This window comes from Trichosurus vulpecula, chromosome 3, assembly GCF_011100635.1.
Source record: "Trichosurus vulpecula isolate mTriVul1 chromosome 3, mTriVul1.pri, whole genome shotgun sequence".
Lineage (NCBI taxonomy): Eukaryota > Metazoa > Chordata > Mammalia > Diprotodontia > Phalangeridae > Trichosurus > Trichosurus vulpecula.
In genome coordinates this window covers 147,283,725-147,305,986 of record NC_050575.1, presented here as the reverse complement: position 1 = coordinate 147,305,986, position 22,262 = coordinate 147,283,725, and the positions used below count along the sequence as shown (strand labels likewise).

The following is a 22,262-nucleotide window of genomic DNA, read 5'->3' as shown; positions in this document are numbered from 1 at the left end:
GTAGAAGCCATCCTTTGGGGAGTCAATTTAGGAATAAGAGTGTAAGTTGAGGAGTAGAGCCCTAAGGGAGCTACATCTGGAACTATACAACCTACAATACAGTTTTCACCATTATGTATCTCTGAATACTTGTGTTAGTCATTTCTCAGCTCCCATAAAATCTTAAGCCTCAGGAAGAACTTTGGAAGTCATTCAGTCCGGGAAGGACCATCCCTAAATGTTCCCATGTTGTTAAACTTGCTTAAGCTGATCAGGAGATTTCCAGCAGGGAGAGGAGTTTTCCTGTTATCAGTGCCTTTGGTGGACAGAGAATTATCACAGAGAATTCTCCAGGCTCATTTAACTTGCACCATTCACCTTCCCCACCAGAACTGTGCAGGAACACAAGAAGAACAGACTTGGGGATTAGAATCTATCCTCCTTCCTTGTCTCCAGTTAACCCTGTCATGGATGTGCTAATAAGCAATAAAATGACCTAAAGAGAGGAAGAGGAGGAAAAGAAGGAGGGGGAGGGGGAGTTGCTAAGAGCTGGGTAATCAGCATCTTCATAGCTGACTAGTTTAGAGTTAGCTCTCATTACAGAGATGTGCTTGTCAACAACACAGCTGGATTTATGTCTGTTGGGGAAAAAAAATCTTTTTTTTTTTTTAAAGCAATACCCCCTAACACAGCAAGATGTCCATTGGCGGTCATCTATTCTCCTCTAATGGAGACACAGAAGACTCAAAAATATCCTTTTTCAGGTTTTGAAAAGCTTAACCTTTCTTTGGGGATGCCATGCGGCCATGAGGAGAACAGGAGTCTGGCTGAACCTGGCCCTAGAAGACATCTATCTCCGTAACAGGAGACCTTAATGGTCACAGCAAAGTCCACCCCTGCTTCCTTCTGTAAACATTAGCAGCTGTCTGAGTTTTCTCCAAATTCAGCAGGGACCTCATCTCCCAGAGCTCATCTTCCCTCCAGAGCGTTAGCTCCTTCATTATATCTCTCTCTGTCTTCTCTTTCCACTGCCCCCAGAAACCTTTCTCCCCGAGACCAGAGCCAGCTAGATCTTACTGGAATCACCTTTGGTTTCGCTTCAGAGCATCCGCCTGGCAGAGACAACATCACTGAGAAAATTTAAGGCTGAGCTGAGCTGCAGACCATTCGGGGTGGCCTCCCCTCACACTCAGCCCAAGGGTGTCTCAAAGCTATAAATTGAGTAAATTGAAAACGTTACTGAGGGATAGAGATAAAAGTGAGAGCATGGCGTCTACATGAATAAAACATGGGAGGGATGTTATTTCTTGGGAAAACAGAGTGAATAAATTGCAGTGGATCAATTTTATCTAATTTCTTGGGTAGCTTCTGCTGGGCAAATGAATGTGCTTGTAATTGATGAGTGAGGAATGGAGATAAATGGGAGGGAAGGAAGACGGAATGTCTGCATTTCAAGTTGGAGAACAAAGTGAATACTTCCAAGGATTTATAAAAATTTCATTGGGACTGCACTCTAATGCCTGAAGATTTAGAATGTCAGCACTTAGAGGGCAGGGATTTGTCTCATTTGCCCTATATGGCGCCCAGCCTTACAGCACACAGACAGTTCATTTATTCATCCACCAAGATTTAATGTACTATGTGCTATGAGTCTAGACTAAACAATTATGGGGATGGCGGCAGGGGTGGAGGAAGAGAAGGGAATATCTACAAGGTGCCTAAGATGTATCCTGTCTCTTCTTGAGTCAATTGCTTCATTATCCTATTGCTGATCTTGCCCCACCAAGCTCCAGCCTTGGCTTATTCCCCTCTTCTTCTGCCTTTGTACCTACTAACATGCTGCTGAACCAGGCTGGAGAAAATCACAAAACTGTGGTGACTGGGTCCACTACAAATTTTGTTAGATAATTGCAATTGGGCCCTTTCTATGGCAAGCAATCTTTTCCCCCTTCCTGGTCCATTTACTATTCCCACTCACCATAACAGCCTTTCCAAATCTTTTCATCCCTCCTCAAAGCTCCCATGGCTCCCCCCACCCTTTCATCCGAGAAACTTGCCTTACATTTTACTGGGGAACAAATGGAAACTTTTTCCTGAGAGTTTCCTCTTCTCTCCTCTCCATCTCACATCACTCAGAAGCCTTCCTCCACTATCTCCTCCTGCACTTGTCTCACATGAGGAGGTGGCCTTCTCCTAGCCAAGGAAAATCCTTCTGCATACACAAGTGATCCCATTCTATCCCATCTTCTCCAGCAGATTGTCCCTTCTATCATACTTCTCAGCAATCTTCAATCTCTTTCTGTCTATTGGCTGATTCCCTACTGCCTAAAATTATGCCCATGTCTACATCATCCTCAAAAAACCTTCACTTGATCCATCTATCCCTGCTACTATTGTACCACACCTCTCCTCCCTTTTGCAGCTAAACTTCTTGAGAAAACTGTCTGTAGAGGGCAGAGTCAAGATGTTGGAAGGAGAGAAAACATCTTTGCTTTAGTTCCTGAGCACACCTCCTCCTAGAAAATGCAACAACCCAGAAAGCACACCAGACTGAATTCTGAATGGGAAAGCCAAGAAAAAGACACAGTGAATCATTTTTGTTTCTAGCCACAGGCAGCTTAGGAAGATAAATGCATCTGCTGACATTAGGGTTGGAGCTGACCAGGAGTAAGTGGCAGAAGTGGAAGAGAAGGAGAGCATTCTAGTATCCAGGAATGGAAAGGGAACTGAGACATCAGGGCAGTAAGCACCTCAGCACAGAGGAGCCAGGGGACCCCTCAACTAGTGCTGGGAGCAACAATGGATATTATTTGGTAGCTCTGTTGTCCATCACCCAGTTCAGGGTTATAGACCCAAGACAGAGAGGAGTAGTCACAAGAGAGTGTGAGACCTAGTACTGAGCATAAAACAAGTTCCAGAAACTTAGCTGCGTCACTTTGAGCCTAGGAGCAGAGCAGCAACTTAGCTCTAACTTTTAGCCCAGTGCATACTCCTGGAGTAGTATAACCAGATCAGGAGACCAAGACCAAAGAGGAGCCAGCCATAGTTCAGCAGCTATGAACCTGTAGAACTTCCCAGTGGGCTAACAGTTACTGAGTCTAGCAGCAGTCTATTGAAACTCAATTACGCAAGCCAATAAACATAATTTGCAAAAATCAGAAATGGAGGGTAGTGAACAGACCTCTCCCAATATCTCCATTTTGGTAGCACTAAAAACATGCAGGCCCCAAGACAAAGCTGTGAAAGAAGCAGAAGGACATAAAAGGACAAAACCTCAGGCCAGGCATCCCCCCCCCACCCCAAAGTGGACAGAGTCCAACACTAATATAAGGTCTAAATCAAGAAGGAGGCTGAAAGAATGAGTAAGCAAAAGAGAATCTGAGCATACAGAGCTACTATGGAGACAGAGAAGCTCAAGATTGAAATGCAGAAGAAAACAATGGCTTGAAAACATCTATAAGCAAAACCACAAAAAGTATTCAGATTGGCACAAGCCCACAAGAATTCCCAGAAGAGTTAAAGAAAAGGAGCTAAGCATTATTTTTTACAGTCTCATCAATTACATGTAAACAAAAAATGTTTAATATTCATTTTTAAAATTTTTGAGTTCCAAAATTTTTCCCTCTCTTTCTCCCTCTCCTTCCCCTCCCCTGAGAAAATAAGCAAATTGATAGAGATTATATGTGTGTGTATGCATATATGCAGTCATACAAAACATGTCCATATTAACCATGTTGCAAAAGAAACACAGACAAAAAAGAAAGAAAACCAAGAATAATAAGAAAGCAAAAAAAAAAAAAGCATGCTTCAATCTGCATTCAGATTCCATCAGTTCTTTTTCTGGAGGTGGATAGCATTTTTCATCATAAGTCCTTCAGAATTGTCTTGGATCATTGTATTGCTGAATATAACTAAGTCATTCACAGTTGATCATCCTATGATGTTACTGTTACTGTAACTGTAGTATTCTTTTGGTTCTGTTCATTTCACTTTGCATCAGTTCATGTAAGTCTTCTTTTCTGAAAGCGTCCTGCATCATTTCTTATAGCCCAATAATATTCCATCACAATCATAGACTATAACTTGTTTTGCCATTCCCCAATTGATGGGCATCCTTTCAATTTCTAATTCTTTGCCACCATAAAGAGAGCTGCTATAAATATTTTGTACATATAGGTCCTTTTCCTTTTTGCTTTTTTGTCTCTCTGGCATACAGACCTAGTAGTGGTATTTCTGAGGTATGAATAGTTTTATAGCCCTCTGAGCATAGTTCCAAGTTGCTCTCCAGAATGGTTGAATCAATTCACAATTCCACCAACAATGGTTTCTTTTTCTCCCTGCATCCTCTCCAACATTTCTCATTTTCCTTTTCTGTTATATTAGCCAATATGATAGGTGTGAGGTGATACCTCAGAGTTGTTTTAATTTGCATTTCTCTGATCAATAGTGATTTAGAGGATTTTTATATGACTGTAGCTAGCTTTTTTTTTCTTCCTCTGTAAACTGCCTGTTCATATCTTCTGACCATTTATCAATTGGGGAATGACTCATATTCTTATAAATTTTGACTCTGTTCTCTATTAAAATTATTTTTAAAAACAGATGAAAGCTTTGGGAGAAAGATATGAAAAGAAAATTAACAGTTTGGTAAATGGGGTGCAAAACCTCACTGAAGAAAATAATTCCTTGAAAGTTAGAATTGGCCGAATGCAAGCTAATGACTCTATGAGACATCAAGAAATAATAAAAACAAAAGCAAAAGACCAAAAAATAGAAGAAAATTTGAAATAACACCTAGGAGAAACAATTGACTTGGAATATAGATCAAAGAGAGGTAATTTTTAAATTATTGGAGTAGGACTAGAGGAGGAACATGAGGAGGAGGAGGTGGAAGAGGAGGAAGTGAGCAGCAGTGAATGGTAGCTTCAAAGCCAGAAATGATAGACCAGCTGACCAAGCTGCCTCCACCAGACAGTGACTGCCAGGATGTATGGCAAAATCTACATCAGGATCTTCCTTTCAACAATGGCACAGACCATTATGAAGGCTTTATAAAGACAAGCCAATACCTCCTAAAAAAATCTGATGCCTTGACTCTTTAGGTTCAGCAGATCTTACAAAAGATAGTTGAGACCAAAATGCTGATGAATGAAATTATATGAGAAGCTGCCTTTTTCACTTGCTGAGGTCAAATTCACAGCTGGCATCTTAAGTACCACTATATTCAAAATATGAACAAAGCTGAAATGACTATCAGGGAAAAGAAATATAATGTAGCGGATGTCACCTTGTCAGTATTTGAACATTTTCAAGAAGGAGCTGACAATTATGAATTGACTGGTGGTTTGGCCAGAGGTGGGGAACAGCTGTATAAACTGAAGAGGAACTATGCCAAAGCAGAGTAGCTAGTGGTGGAGCTGGAATCACTACAAACATCATTTGTTACGCTGGATGAAGCCATTAAAATTAAACAGGTGGGTGAATGCCATTGAGCATGTGATCATTCCCTGGATTGAGTGTACATTTGCTTTCATCCTCACAGAACTGGATGAACAAGAGCATGGAGAATTTGACAGGTTAAAGACAATACAGGAGAAAAAGGTTCTCAAAGAGAAAACGGAGAGAATTGGAACTCCGTAAATTAGCTGGAGAGTATTGGGCCTGCTAACCTGCTGGCTGAAGAGAAGTATGAAAGTCTTCTGTTCAAATAACCCTTCCTATCCTATAGTCTTTGAGACCTCTGATAATACAAGGTATCCAGGTTCTATATGCAATGTGGCTTCTACTAGTTGGTTTTTGTTATTGGGATTATTTAGAGAAATCATGATTATAATTAATCATTCATAGGACCTACCACTATTTAGAGGTAATTGACCTGCCCAGGAACCTGTAGAACTATGACCTATTAATATTTCCCCTTTTTATTATTCTCTGTATGTAAGCAGAGTTGTGCTGTGCTCTCCTCTAATCATATTTCAGAAATATCCCTTTGAAAATAGCAGTGATTCATGCTGAGATGTAGCCTGACTCCTACGTATACAGATATCATTTTGACCCACTTTCAACCTCTGCTTTTGTCACCATGGTGTTTCAATCCATGGTTTTGTGTAAATAGCTTCACATATTTCTTTTTCCTTGCATGGCTAGTCTCAGTCCTGTGGAAGAAGACTTTTATCTCCATTATGGAAGAAATTCTGCCGATTCCTGTGTAACCGCAGTATAAGCAGAGTTGTTATTGTTGTTGCTTAGTCGATTTCTTGTGTACAACTCTGTGACCCCATTTGAGGCTTTCTTGGCAAAGAAACTAGAGTGATTTGCCCTTTCCCTCTCCAGCTCATTTTACAGATGAGGAAACTGAGGCAAACAGGGTTAAGTGACTTGTCCAGAATCACACAGGTAGTAAGTGTCTAAGGCTAGATTTCAACTCAAGTCCTCCTGACTCCAGGGCCAGCACCCTATTTACTCTGCCACCTAGCTGCCTCTATAAGCAGAGTAAAATAATTTCAAAATTAAAAAAAGAGTAATCAGACTACCTGAAATGCGTGTACAAAAAAGAGCCCAGATATAATTTTTCAAGAAATTATAAAGAAAAACTGCATAGATATCCTTGAATCAGAGGGTAAAGTAGAAATGGAAAGAATCCACCAGTCATCTCCTGAAAGAAACCACAAAACAAAAACTCCCATGAATATTATAGTCAAAATTCAGAGCTCCCAGGTCAAAGAGAAAATATTTTAAGTAGCCAGAAAGAAAGAATTCACATGCCACCAAGCTACAGTCAGAATCACACAAGATATAGCAGCCACCACTATGCAGAAAAAGAGGGCTTGGAATATGATATTCTGAAAGACAAAGGGGATCTAGGATTACAACCAAGAAAAACCTATCCAGCAAGACTGAGTATAATCCTATGGGGAGAAAAATGGGTATTTAATGAAATAGAGGACTTTCAAGCATTCCTGATGAAAAAACCATTACTGAATAGAAAAGTTGATATTGTAACATGGGACTTAAGAGAAGTATAAAAGGGTAAATATGAGTGAGAAATCAAAAGAGACTAAACAAGGTTAAACTATTTACATTCTCGTATGAGGAAATGATGCATGTAAACCCTCAGCACTTATAATCTGGGGTTTTAGAGGGGATGTAATTACACAGAAGTCCTGGGTGTTATCTATTATGTTTGGATGAATTCAAAAGAAGAATAGAAGGGTGGAGAAGAGTACTATACTGTAAGAGGGGGAGAATAGAGGGAGAGGAAGAATGAGGAAAATTATCTCACATAAATATGATGTTCAAGGAAGAATTTATACAGTGGAGAAAGTAGTGGAAGGTAGTGGTCAACACTTGAACTTCACTCTCATATACACTGATTTAAGGAGGGAAGAATAACTATATGTATGCAGTTGGGTATAGAAACTCATTTTATTCAATAGTGAAAGAGAAGTGAAAGGGTTTAAGAGAAGGGGAGGAGAATAAGAGGGTTGGTAGATTAAGGGAGGTTGTGGCCAGAAACAAAACAGACTCTTAAAGAGAGAACAGGGTAAAAAAAGTGGGGGGAGTATGAGAGTAGTACTGAAGGAAATAACGGCAAACATAACCGTGAGTGTGAATGGAATGGCAAAAGAAGATGGCAGACTATATTAGGAACCAGAAGCCAGTAATGTGTTGTTTAAAAGTATCTCTTCTAAAAAGAAACAGTTTTAAATAAGAAGGACCAGCACCTCTGGTGTGAGGGCTGCCAAGCTCTTTTCAGAGTTGCTCATCTACCTTCGATGTCCATCTGCCATGCAACTCTCACTTGTGACTCCAAGAAGCTGTACAGCATGTGCATTGGCTACACACCAGCAAAATCATCTCAGCAGATGAGCTAAAACAAGGTTGAGGGGAACCAACAAGCCCCAAACCCATTGGTGAGATAGGGGGATGTCTATCCCAAGCATGTGAAGACTTCCTGGGGCAGAAGGGGTGGATGAGATTTGTTCCAACAGCTAGAGGGCAGCTGAAGCAGGGCCTGTGCAGAGCCGAGAGGTTTGTCAGACAGCAGAGATGCCAAGGTCATCCAGTGCATCTCAGCTCATCCAGTCATCCTGACTTTTGTCGTGCCACCGGCCTTAGATGACTCTGGAAGAGAGAGTGAGGCTGAAGACTTTGTGCACCTCTGCCTCACTTCAGTCTGATTCATGTGCATATCAGATAGGTCATCTTCAAAAATGAAGGATGAACAATAGCATTTGGAGTTAAAGTGAGGGGCTGGAGCAGAATCTACTATGTTTGAGCTGAAGTAAAAAAGAGAAGACTGTCTACAATTAATGGCTCCACTTCTTTTCCTCTCACTCGTTTAACTCTCTTCAGGATAACTGCTAACCTGATCATTCCACTGAAACTTCTCTCTCCACAGTTATCAATGATCTCTTAATTGCCAGATCTGATGATTTTCTCAATCCTCATCCTTCTTGGCCTCCCTGCAGCCTTTGGCACTGTTGATCACCTCCTTCTGGATACTCTTCTCTATAGGTTTCTGTGGCACTACTCTATCCTAAGTCTCCTTTGCAGGGTCTTCATCCAGGTCACTCCTGATAATGCCCCCTAGGTCTCCGGGTTATTTCAATGGTCTTCTGATTGACCTCTTTAATCTATGTCTCTACTCATTCTAGTTCATCCTTCTTTCAGCTTCAGAATGATCCCCTAAAGTACACATCTAACCATACCATTCCTCTATCCAAAAAAAAAAATTCAGTGGCTTCCTATTGCCTCTAGGATCAAATATAAAATCCTCTGTTGGGCTTTTGAAGTTTTTTATAACTTGGTCTCTTCCTCCCTTTCCAGTCTTCTTACGCCTTATTCCCCTCCATGTACTCTTCAGTTCAGTGAGTCTGGCTTCCTTGCTATTCCTCGCACAAGACACTCCAATTCCAACCATGTGTTTTTACTGTTTATTTTCAATGCTTGGAATTCTCTCTGTCCTCATCTCTGCCTCAGGGATTCCTTGGCTTCCTTCAAATCTCAGCTATGATCCCACTTTCTATAAGAAGTCTTTCCTGGTCTTCTTTAATACTATGGCCTGCCTTCCCTCTAAGATTATCCCTCCTTTTCCTATATGTACCTTCTTTGTACAAGGTTGTTTGCACCTTGCCTCTTTCGTTAAATTGTGAATTCATTAAGCGCAGGAAGTATTTTTGCCTTTCTTTCTATCCCCATGGCTTAGCACAATTTCTGGCACGTAGTAGGCACTTACATGTTTTTTGACTTCTTGACTTCAAGTCTGATTGAAGAAACAAGATAAAAATACATGAAACATGTAACAATAGGTGGCAGAGTATGATTCCAAACTGAGGAATACTCCCGATAATCATTTTGAGAGTTCAGAGAAGGGGGAGCAAAGCTTCACAGAGAAGGTGGGCTTTGAGTAGGAGAAGGACTTGGATAGGTAGTGAAGGTGGGTCAGCATCATTCAGGGGCAATGGCATGGGCAAAGACTTGGAGTAAAGAATGAGCATGACCTAAAATTATACATTCTTAGCACTGAAAGAAACCTCAAAAGACATCTCCTCCAGCCTCCTCATTTTACAGGAGAGGAAACCTTGGCCCAGAGAAGGATAGTGACTTACCCAAGGTCACCCAGCTCATTATCTGGGGACCCAGAAACGGAACCCTGAGTTTCCTGACTTCCATCTCAGTCCTCTTTCTACTTCCTAATTCTGGCTATGAATGAAGCCCAGCTCCTATGTATTCTATAAGACTGAACAGAAGAGAGTGGGATTCCCAAGTTCTAAAGTGGCAGTCTGGCATTTGAGATGCCCACGCCCTGCTGCTCCTAGCTCTGTGCTTATTAGGTTTCTATAACTGTTGGTGACTTCCCTTTATCCTCGGTCCTAGTGGCTGTGATGATTAGTCCTTGAGGGTATTTGAGGATTTTCCTTGAAGGTCAGAGGGACTCTGATGATCAGGGAAGGAGAACTTTGTACATGCTCTTATGTATATGGGTTGTTTCCCCAGATAGGATGTTGACTTGATGATGGGGACTTTTTCATTAATAAATTCTTTTTGATTGATAGATCATTCTGGATGTTTAGTTGGAACAGCTGATTATTCCTCACTCCAATGCCTAATGAGGCCAACCCCTTACACTAAGTTGCTAGAACTTTTTCAGTCTGATATGTATGAAGTCTCCCCTTGTGCAGAGTTCAGTACGATGAACTCTGGGGAAAAGAAAGGCTTGCCCTCCTCAGGGAGCTTATAATGTAGTTGGCCAGAGAAGACATGTGACACACTTTTGTGATAAGAACTAATGCTTACATAGAATTTTTTCTTTCAATAAGCTGAATAATACTGAAGCTATCGTATGTTTGTCTTTTGTTCTCCAAGAGGACCATGACATCAGAGGGATGATGACATGACTTGTAGTTGACTTTGATTTGAGGGAGAGAGGGCTGGGCAAGGTCACCAGCCTCACTTTCTCCTCCAGGGCCATCTGGGTCCAGTGGCCAGATATTCATCAGGACGACTGGTGATGTTGAGTAACTTGTCCAAGTCACACAGCCAGTAAAATTGGGAGCTGGGCCTTGAACTCAAATCATCTGATTCTTTCCATTAGACCGTGTTGCCTCTCTCTTATGTAATGGACTAGGTCAGGCAGACTATTGTGTTGAGTAAAAATAATTTTGAGAGACAAATTTTGGGGTAAATTATTACCAGTTTTATCAATCACAGCCAACAAATGATTGTCAGAAAGGGTTCATTGTCCTCTCACAAAGAGGAAGGTTTATGTGCCCTTGGAATAGAGGTGTTCCAGAAGATGGCAATCAACTCTGATGGGTTAACAATTAATGAGAGGTGGACTTTACAAAGAGAGGTGAGTTCACTTCAATGAGGGGTCGAGAGTGATATCAAGTCACTCTTGGTCAGAGAGACTATCCCTATATCTAGACCGCCCTTAGCCTTGGGCAATCTAGGCAAGGGATCTATCTCCACCCAAGCTTGATTGAGTAGAATTCACCCTAGATTCCTCGTAAGGTTGGGTGGGGTCTGATAGAGGAGAAAGTTAGTCTGAATTTTTTAAATGAGGGCTTTAGAAAAAAAGGGGAGGGGACTCTGGATCTCTCCAAATCATTCATTATTAATAATCATTTTTCTCACTATATTCTTTTTTGAACTGCATCCCTCCCAGAAGGCTGTGCATGAGATTCGAATAGCCCTGGGGGAAGTCTCTTGAAGAATAAGAAGTAAGATTGGAGATTTGAGTGGGTTAGCCTGGAGAGACCCAGATAAAAACAGCTAACAGCTATTTGTGGAACGCCAATATCTCATCTGGACTTTGATGGTGTTGGTAAGAGGTGCTGTCCAGGATGCTAATGAGAGATTATCCTCCTCCTGTGTCAAGAGGTCGATGCTCCCCAGACTGCAGTACTCCTCAGCCTGAAGTGCAGTGCAAAAGAGATCACCACTCAGTGTTGGTGTTCAGGAGGTCAGTCGTGTTGGACTCTTTGTGACCCTAGTGGATCACCTTTTCTTCCCTATAACCTGTCCATCTTGAGTAACTCTGCACAGCATAACTATAGTTTCACTGAGCTACACAAGTCCCTCCACTCTGCAAGGCACTGATCCTTCCTCATAGTAAAACCCCAGGAAGCCAGTGTTCACTAAAGTGGCAGCAAGTTTCCCTGGTACTTTCTTTTGAATCACTGATGTATCTTCCTCTTCCTTTTAGGATGGAAGACAGAGTGATTAATAAAGAGCCGAGACTAGCATTGCATAGGAGACATATGGAGAGGGAAATCATTTGAGAGTGAATAGCAAGAGCATCTAATGCCTGATTCAATTCCCTTGTATTATTTTATTACTTTTCCTTAAATGTCTTTGCTTTGAATTCATAGTCATCTTATTTTTGGTAGATTAAAAAAAAAAAAGAATTAATGGGGCTCATGAGCTAGAGATTGGAATACATAGACATTTCAACCATCCCAGAGATTTGGGTGTAGATGAGAAGTGGGCCCCATTGTGAGACCCTGGGTGCTGCACTTACAAAGATCATTTGTGGATCAATATGCCACTGCAAAATATAATAGAACAAAATGATGCTCTAATGCATGTGCACGAAAAGGAGTATCAATCAATGGGAAGAAAGGTTAATCAGGGAAGACTTCTTGGAATAGGTTAATTCTGAACCCGGGACATGAAAAGAAGGGACAGGACTAACGGGAGAGTGGGAGATAGGAGTGACAACCCCGTGTCATTTCCTGCCCCCCAGACAATAGTGCTTGTTGCTCTGTGGTTGTGGAAATGGATGCTTGTTACATGCCGTGTTTCTGAACTTGAGGGGTTGCCGATGGGATGTCTATATATAGTAGGATTTGTAAATCCATTTGCCAAGTTGTCACAGCCCTGAGGGACCCCTGGAGGAGATGCTCTGTGGAAGGGGGAATCATCAGTGTTGTTGTTACTGCCAGGGCAAGGCACAAAGTCTCAGTCCTGGAAGAGAGGAGAAGGAAGGTAAATGAGAATAACACCACCTGTAATGGTCTTCCTCACAGGGTGAATGAAAGCACCTGGATCATTTGAAGGAACCAGGGGTGTTAGGCCTGGAGAGGAGAATACTTGGGGGAGGGTGGCACATTCATTGTGTTCAAGTATTGAAGGGTTGTCATGAGTCAGAGAGATTAGATTTGTTCTACCTGGCCCCCAGGAAAGAACTGGGAGCAGTAAATGTAGAAGTTAGGGAAGCTCATTTCAATTCTGAGTAAATAAAAACTTCCTAATAATCGGAGCCACCCAAACAGGGGATCAGCTGTCTCAATGGGTAGTGGACATTTCCTAGCCAAGTCTGGGTGACCACTTTTTGAGCGGTTCTAGAGAGGTTTCTTTTCATGTATGGATTGGACTAGATCAGGGGTGGGGAACCTGTGGCCTCAAGGCCACATGTAGCTCTCCAGGTCCTCAAGTGCTGCCCTTTGATCAGATCCGAACTTGAAGTTGGATTCAAAGGGCCGCATTTGAGGACCTAGAGGGCTACATGTAGCCTCAAGGCCGCAGCTCCCCACCCCTGGACTGGATGGTTTCTAGAGGCCCTCCTAAGCCTAGGGTTCTATAATTCTAGATGAAGGGTAGATGCTAGTCCCTTTCTAAACTTCTGCAACATCACAATCACAGCTGCAGAGAATTGCCACCACTGCACTGTCCTTCTCAGGGAAGGAGGGAGGACTTTCAGATCGTGGTTTGTTCACCTGGCTTCTTCAAAGCCTCGTTGGAGAATGAGTTCAATATTCATCTCGGGGGCAAGATTGACTGGACCTCCAGAGGCTTTCCTCATCAGCTGGTCAGTCACAAATATTTATTAAACACTTAAGGTGTTCTAGGCACTGTGCTAAATGCTGGGGATAGTAAGACAAAAGTAAAACAGTTCCTGCCCTCAAGGAGCCTACATTCTAATCGGGGAGAAAACATGTATATCTATAAGTGAAACTGGTGAGACTCCAGTCAAAGCTAGAGGTTTGATGAGGCTAAAAGAGTAAGATGGGAAGGCCTTCCCTGGGTATATTATTTCATCTCTCCCAGGCCTCGTGAAGGCAGCCTATTTCATCTTACATTTCAATGTTTTTTAACCCCTCCAGGTCTCCAGCTTTTGCTGAAGTCTCACCGGGGTATACGATTTCATTGGTATATTCAAGGTATATAGAAATCAAATGCAAGGGAACTTTCCAGGGAAGACACTAGCAGCTGGGCGTAGGAGCGCCAGAAAAGATTTGGTGTACTAGCGGTGCTTAACTGAGTCTTGAAGGAAACCAGGAATTCAGGGCTACCATCCAATTTTGCAGTGAGGGTACCCGCTCCCAGATTCCAAGGAAAACAGTTTCAGGAACCTTTGCCAGAACAGCAAATCCCATGCCACAACCCCCAAAGTGCCAGCGGGTAACAAGGATAATCTGGGATTTTTCTTTCCAGAAATGTTTTTTCAGAGAATTCTTGAAATAATTTTCTTTAAATTTCTATTACAAAATTTCACGGGCAATTAAAATGATAATTGATGGCATTAATTATACAGACTGCTGGTACTTTGTTTAAAATTGAAGATCATGAAAAAAAAAACTGCATAGAAAATATTCTCCCAGATGAAGCAGGCTTTGCCCAAGGAAACAGGTCATGGTTCCAAAGGTAGTTTCTCATCTCCATTGCTCAGGTCACCATTTCTTAGGTTTTCCAGGCTCAACAACGGCATGGCTCCGCTGGCTAACTAGACTACCCTTCTTTGCCTCATCTTTGTCTGGAGTGGGGGGTGTTACAGTCTCAGGAGATCCTTCCTTCTCAGAAAACAGGGTGAACACCCCTCCCCTAGACCTCAGCTCCACCCATTCCCCCAGGAACAAACTACAGCTCTGGAAAGCACAGTCCTCTTCTGGAGTGGAGCCTGGGCCAGGAAAAAGCAAGCATAGAGGACCCCGGGCCCCAGGCCCAGCTACCGCGCCTAACTTGATGAGGGGGAGCTGTGGTTGGGGCTGGGAAGGAATCCAGAGGCTGGGAAAGAGATCCCAGATGTTGTTTGCCGCCGGCCGTCTGACAAGTGTTGCTGCTTGGCTCTGGGGTGCCTGTTTGCTGGTTCTCTGAGGAATTCCAACCCAGCTATGTATGAGAACAGTTCCTGATCTACCACCCTGAGACTGGGCTGAGGATTTCTATTGTCCTCCCTCTCACCAGGCTGTGGGAGGGCTCTGTCAGCCTCAGAACTCTAGATGGAGAGTAGATTAGTTTATCCAGCACATGGGGGATGTCAGAGCTGAAAAGGCAATTAGAGTGATTCCAGTCTAACCTCCTCATTTTGCAGAGAAGAGCAATGAGGTTCAGAAAGAGGAAGCAACTAACCCAGGGTCACATAGTTATTATTAGCAGCAGAACCGTGGCTAGAATCCAGGTTTGACTCCTGGTCCAGATTCTTCACTGTTATGCCACACCAACACTTTCCTTCTCTCATTAGACTGTGAGTTCCTTGAGAGCAGGGACTGTCTTTAGTCTGCTTTTGTATCTCTAGTGCCTGACACATAATAGGTGCTTAATAAATGTTTATTGATTGAGTTGATTGATTCAGTGACTTAGACTGAGGTGGGATCCAGGCATCCCCTGTCTGCTAGCTCCCTGCTACACTCAGACAAAATAGCTGAGACTGTCTTGCCACAAGCTCTCACAGAGTCCCGAGCTAAAGGATGGGAATAGAGTTCCCTTCTGCCTCTGGTTGACTTTTCATTGAGAAAGAGAAGGATAGTGGGCAGAAGTGTTTACAAGGAGAATGCGGTTAATTTACATCTTGCAAAATGGCAGGCATGTTGGTCTGGCTCTTGCTTGGGAGGTATGCTGAAAGTCTCCAATAGGAAGGGCAAAGATGTTATTATGAGTAGACCTCCAGCTGCTCAGTGATTGGACTGTCGCTTCTTTCACTAGCTAGAATTTTACCTGTGTTCTTTCAGTCAGAGTCCAATGTTTACTGAATACCTGCAAAAAGCTAGATATTATATACATAATGCAGTCCTTATACTCAGGCAGCTTATAATCAAGGATCTAGAAATAGGATCCTTGAATGTCAAAAGTGAAAGAGACCTCAGAAACCATTAGTCCAATTCTTTTGTTTTATAAAGGAGGAAACTCAAGCAGAGAAAGAGAGAGAGAGAGAGAGAGAGGGGGGGGGAGGGGGGGGGGGGGGGGGGGGGGGGTGGGTGGGGGGGGGGGGGTGGGGGGGCAGAGAGAGAGATAGAGAGAGAGAGAGAGAGAGCACCTAGCCTAAGGTCATATAGCAATTTCTAGTGGCAGAAAAAGGACAGAAAGAGAAACAAGGTACCAGTGGAGATATTCAGGAAGCTGGAGGTCAGAGAGGCTATACCTGGATCTCCGATTGTAAAGAGAGTTGCCTTTTCAATAACCAAAGTGAAGCTAGTTGAGGTAGCTTGGGTCAGAGGATGGGGACTGGAATCCAGTGGTTGAACCAGCAGGATTGTAAAGCAAATAGTTAAAGACTGGAGAAGGCAGCCTGTAGACCAAAGGGGAGTTTACAGGAGGGCTGTTTGATGCTTTGACCCTGAATCAAACTGACTGGGGAACATGGGAGTTGCCTAACCTGTCAATAGTTAGTACCCTTAGTCTCCCTGACATTGGGGTAATAATATTTCCTTGTGTGCTCACTGCGTATGCTGGACATCAGTGGCTTGACAAGGGTGACAGAAAGCATTGCCACCAGAGAATGAGAGTAAGGAAAGACTAGAATGTAGGGGTAGAGTCTTTGATAGGAGACACTTCCCACTTTGTACCCTTGGATGTGAAAATAGAGCTGAAACCTAACTGGGACCCAGGAATGAGACAGAGAACCATTTACACCATTTGATCAAGATCTCATCCCCTTCCTTCTCAATCTCCCCTCTAAAAAAACTAAAGCCTCAATGTGCTTGAGGCTGGAGGGAGAGGCTCTGGGGGGAAACCAAGGGAAAGCTGTGTGCAAGGCTGGGGAAGGGTGAGAAGGGGAAGGAGTACAAAAGCAAAGTTGCTTCCTTGATGGATTTGTTCCCTCTGATTAGAATCACATCTGGTGCTACTCAGGCTGAGACGTCTGACCTGTCCAAAAGGCAGCGATCCATGCACAGCCCACTCCCAGTAGTGCCGACATACAGACATTGCTGACAGGAAATAGCACAAGTCGAGATGACGGAAGGAAGCCTGGGCTCCCAGAAATGGTCCTGAATTCACCCCGGTGCCAGCGGTCTCTGCTCAGTTGGTAGGAAGCAAGGCAAAGAGGAGCTTCCTTGACAATCCCTTCACCCTCACCCTGCCTATACAGGAGTACCTTTGTGGGTAGAGGGGTCAGGGCAGGCTGATGCCATCTGCTTTAATTGAGAAGATCTAGCATCTTCCTTTTCCCAGAATAAGTGAGTAGACCAAAAGAGAGTTGGGCTTGGGCTACTGTGCACACATAATGGTGCCCATTTGGTAGACTGGGTAGTACCTAAGCAATCATGAGTTCTAGGTAGGACCAGATCCTCCTGTTTTCAACCCTACCTCTTGGCCTCAATTTCTCCTTAGTACCTATAAGTATTAACCTCAACACCCTCCCCACCCTGCTCCCTGACACCTCCAACCTAACTTCTGGTAAAGTCCACTCTTACCACTGTCTTTACACTGATGTTGGCAAATATTTCACAACACACACACACACACACACACAGGGGATGTAGCTATTTCTTGACGAAGACTTTACCCAGGCAAGTATGAATAAGCATTTAGTAAGTGTTGACTATATGTGAGGCACTGTATTAAGTTCTGGGGATACAACCACAAAAAGCAATACAATTCCTGCCTTGAAGGAGCTTATATTCCAATGAGACAACACATCTAGGGGAATAGTGGTCAGGGAAGTGTGTTCTGATGATGGAAGTCACAGGGATAGTGAATGGCATCATAGGGTAATTGACACATCCTTTCTAGGAAGAGTAGTGTTGATTTGATGACCATTCTTAGAGCTAGAGGTGGAAAGTTACAGTGCAGGGTGAAGGGAGTGGGAAGAGGGAAAGAGGAAAAGCCTATAGATGCCACAGTGTTACACAAAAATGGATAGGCTACAGTGTGGTGCATCTGTGTTTGGGCTAGTCATGGTGAACTGTCACCAGTCAGAAGTCCAGGATTCCAGGGTGACAGCTGCAGTGCCTGTTTGGAGATGGTGGCTGAAGCACAGGAGTATGGTGTGAAGAAGATCAGGGAACAGCATGGCATTTCTGGGTCAGGTTAAATTCTTAGAAAAACTAAGAGTGGAATGAAAGCTAATTCTACGGGTGTTGCTTCAGTGTTCAATACTAAAGAGTTATAAACTTAGTTCCTTTCCTCAAGGAGCTTACAGCCTAATTGGGGAGATGCACCAGTTACATGTGAAATGTTCTGAGAACAATGAAAGACACACTAGAGTTGTCAAAATGTGTTGTATGCAGAAAAGAAAGAATAGGACGTCAGAGGATTAAGAGGTCGTTGTTGGAAGGAAGGTTTCATAAAGAAGGTCAACTGAGCTGGACGTTAGAGGATGTTCTCAAGATTCCTCAAGTAGAAAAGTTTTAAAAAAAGGAGCAGAAGGCAAAATGTAGGGCCAATGTTATCGAATTCATTTTCTTTCATCAGGTTTCTTCTTAAATTCTAAACAAAACCCAGCAGCTAAAACAAATGTTTAAAAGCTCAAAAAACATTTTTTTAAAAATTTAAGATAAAACTGTAATCTCTGAGTTGTTCACAGTTTGTTTGTTTTTTAATTGCATGTTAACTTTAACAAAACGAATACGTAGCATTTGAGGTCCCTTCATCCATGAGCTCCAGAAAGCTACTCAAGGTTCTGGTATAGTGTGGTTGAACATCTTCAAACTATAGTTCATGAACCACCACTGATGTGCTTTTTTTCCTTGTTAGAGGATGGGCTTAGTTCAAAGCAAAAGCATTTAATAAAATATAATTTTCAAATAATCAAGGGATTTGTGATCTCCTCTATGTAGATATTAATTTCCAATGACCCTGATCACACCTGCATGACTGTTGTCTATCCATGTCCCTGCATCAGTTCATCACAGGGCATCCACCCTGTGTTGTGGGATTTCCTCACTTTCTCTTGACATTGTGAGCATACCAGTGGAACACATGGACCATCAAATGGTTATCTTTTGCTTTTGCCATGTGGCTAGTCTATCTTCTTTTTTAATCATACTTTTCTTTGATAACATCTGTTATTCCCATTTTCTTCATAGTTCCTTATTTATTATGCGGCATGGCCTCCTCACTCACCATGTGTTTCTCCATTGCTGTCTGAGTAATACTTAATTTTAATTCCTCAGAGACTCGTATTCCATGACTTGTGGACACACAAAAACACTAGTAGGATATTAATAATTTAAAAGGTGGATCTTCATTTTAGGGAGAAATTTGGGATCATTAAAGGAGTGCTGCAACTTCCATAGGCGATTTCATCCCATTTAACTTTGAGACCAACTTATCCATCAATTTGTTTCAAGATGTATAAACTTATGGATAATCTACAAGTTGTCCATATAATTCAGGAGTTCTTAACATGGAGTCTTATCAACTTGCTTTAAACATGCTTAAACTTGCTTTCAAAAACATGTTTTGATAACTGAATTTCTGTAATTGATTTCCTGTGTAATTGAATGTATTTTTAGTTTCATACATTAAAAACAACAACGTTTTTCTGAGGAGAGCCCTATAGATTTACCACTGCCTAAGGCATCCATGACAAAAATAAATTTAGAATCCTTGCTTTAGACAAAGTGATGTGTTTACAGAGGAAGAGGAGAGAAAACAAATTTTTGGGAGAAGAAAAATGATTATTAGAGACGAATGGAGGAAAATATAAACCTAACTCTCCTAACTTTAAAAATTAATGGATTATAACAATAGAAAATAATGGAAAAAGTGACAGATTGAATAAGAAAAGCAACCTACTATTTATAAGAAATGCATTTGAAAAAACAAAGAGATATACAAAATAAAAATGAGGGGACTGGAAAAATGTAATATACGTCAGGGTGAATTTTTAAAAAGCAGGAGTCATGCTATCAAAGCAAAAAGCAAACATTTACAACATAAAAAGGAATAAACAAGGAAACTACATTATAATGAAAGGAACCAGACAATGAGCCAATATCAACATTAAACTGATGGGCTACAAATTCTTAACATCTAAATTCATAAAAGAAAAATTAATCAAACTATAATAAGACATAGTAATACAATAGTGGCAGAAGATTTCAATGCCCCTCTCTCAATTTTAGATAAGTCCAACTGAAAGATAAATAAAAAGGAAAATATAGAATTGAAAAATTTCTAAAGAACTAGAATGAAAAGATTTATGGCATCTTTACATTGGGACTGTTAAAGAATATACTTACTTTTCAGCACTGCATGAAACTTTTACAAAAACTAACCACGTATTAGGTACAGAGATATTGCAATAAATGTAAAAAGGCATAAATATAAACACATCCTTTACAGACCATGATACAATGAAAATCATAACCAGCTCAGGGAGGTAAAAACAAAAGACACGGACCCAAGGAGATTTAACAATGAAACCCTAAATAACAAGTGGGGCAAATTCAAGAATAAATCATAGAAACAATTAATAATTATGTGAAGGAAAAGTATAATGATGAAACAAAATACTAAAATTTCTGGGATTCAGCTAGAACGGTCTTCAGCAGAAAAATGATATCCTTACAAATATACATTAATAAAATAGAAAAGAGAGGTTAATGAACTGAATATTCATTTTAAAAACTTAGAAAACCAACAAATAAACAAATCTATAATGAGAGCACAGAAAAGAGATATTAAAAATTAGAGGAGAAATAAGGTAGAAACTAAAAAATGATAGAAATGATAAATAAAGCTAATATTTGGTTCTTTGAAAGACTAAGAAAAATTGATCAACTTTTAGCCAAAATGAATAAAAAGAAGAGAATGGGAAATAAAACCAACAAATAGCACACAAACAAAATGACATCCCCCCAAAAATAGAAGAAAAATTATCAGAACCTACTATGCATAGTGACATGTTAAAACTGAAAACACAAAAGAAATAGAGGAATATTTTCAAACATATAAAGTACTCAAACTAAGAAAAGATCTTTTAAAAATCTACTTGCAAAAAAGAACTAGAGCTAGCTATAAAGTAACTACCAATAGAAAAAACTCCTGGTCCTGATGGATCCAGAGAAGAATTCCATCAAACATAGAAAGAGCAGTGAATACTAATACTACACAAATTATTGTCAAAAGTTGAGAAAGAAAGCACCCTGTCAAATTTCTTTTTTGAGACTATTTAGTTTTAATACCTTAATCAAGAAATGATAAATCATAGGAGAGCTATTGACCAATATCATTAAAAAATGTCAACTCAAAAAAATTTTAAATAAAATCTTGTCAAACAGATGCAGTGATTCATCCAAGAAATCATTCATTATGACCAAGTTGGAGTTATACTGGGGATGCAAGGATGGTTCAACATTAGGAAAATAATCAATATCATTAATCATTAAAAACAAAAAACACCCCAAACCACACGTTTTATCTCAAAAGATACAGAAAAAGCCTTTGACGATGTACAACACTCATTTATGCTTTTTTTTTAAAAAGCAAAATACAAATGCCTACAATGTATAAGTATAGGCAACCTTTTTAATATCATAAAAAAGTATTTATCTAAGGTACACTAATACATTGTTGGTGGATCTGTGAAATGATACAACTGTTTTGGGAAACAATTTGGAATTATAGAAATGAAGTAGCTAAAATGTTCAAACTCTTTGAACCAGTGACTCTATTACTGGACTTTACCCAAAGGTAGTCATCAACAAAAAATAAAATTTTCCATATACTCCAAAATATTTACAGCAGCATTTTTTTGTGATAGCTAAGAATTGGAAACAAAGTAGATGCCCATCAACTGGGGAATGACTGGGGAATAAACAAATTGAGGTACATGAATGTAGTTGGACGCTATTGTACTGTAAGAAATGATGTGTAATGAATATAGAGAAGCATAAAAAGATTTATATGAACTAATGCAATGAAGTAAGCAGAACCAAGACAACAATATACAGCAATGAAAATGGAAAGAACAATAACACACCAAGAAAATCAAAAGTAAATGTAACAAAATTATAAAGATCAAGTGAGATTTGAATGAAGATATATGAGAAAAGACCTTCAACCTACCCCTTCACAGTGGTGGAAGTTACACAAGTGTTATATATGACACATGTTTTTGGACTTTCTCAATATATCAATCAGTTGTGCTGACTTTTTTTTTCCTCTCAAAAAAATCCGCCCCTCCCCCATTTGTTTATTTGGGATGGCTCTTGGGGAGGGAGAAGGAGCAGAAGTCATGGGAAATTATGGTGATATAAGAAACAGAAAAACATCAATAAAAATTCTTTTAAAAATAAAGAGTATAAATCTAAAACCAAAATCAAGCATTATATGCAATGGTGACATACTAGAACCTTCCCTAATAAATGTAAGAGCAAAGCAAAGATGCCCATTTTCCCTACTATTGTTTGATATAGTTCTAGAAATACTTAGCAATAAGATAAGAGAACAAAATCAGGGACATAAAGAGATAAAGAGGAGATAAAACTATCCTTATTTACTGACAACAGAGCAGTTTACTTAGAAAATCCTAGATATAAAATAGTATATTTTACTTAAAAAAATCAGCAAAGACACCAATTGAGACAATAGCTTCAGCAAAGTTGTGAGCT

General features: G+C 40.7%; 1 pseudogene; it reads left to right on the top strand.

Annotated features, from left to right (window-relative positions):
* The first annotated feature begins 4,965 nt into the window (after nt 1-4,965).
* Nucleotides 4,966-5,690, top strand: LOC118840691 (annotated as a pseudogene).
* The last annotated feature ends 16,572 nt before the right edge of the window (nt 5,691-22,262 follow it).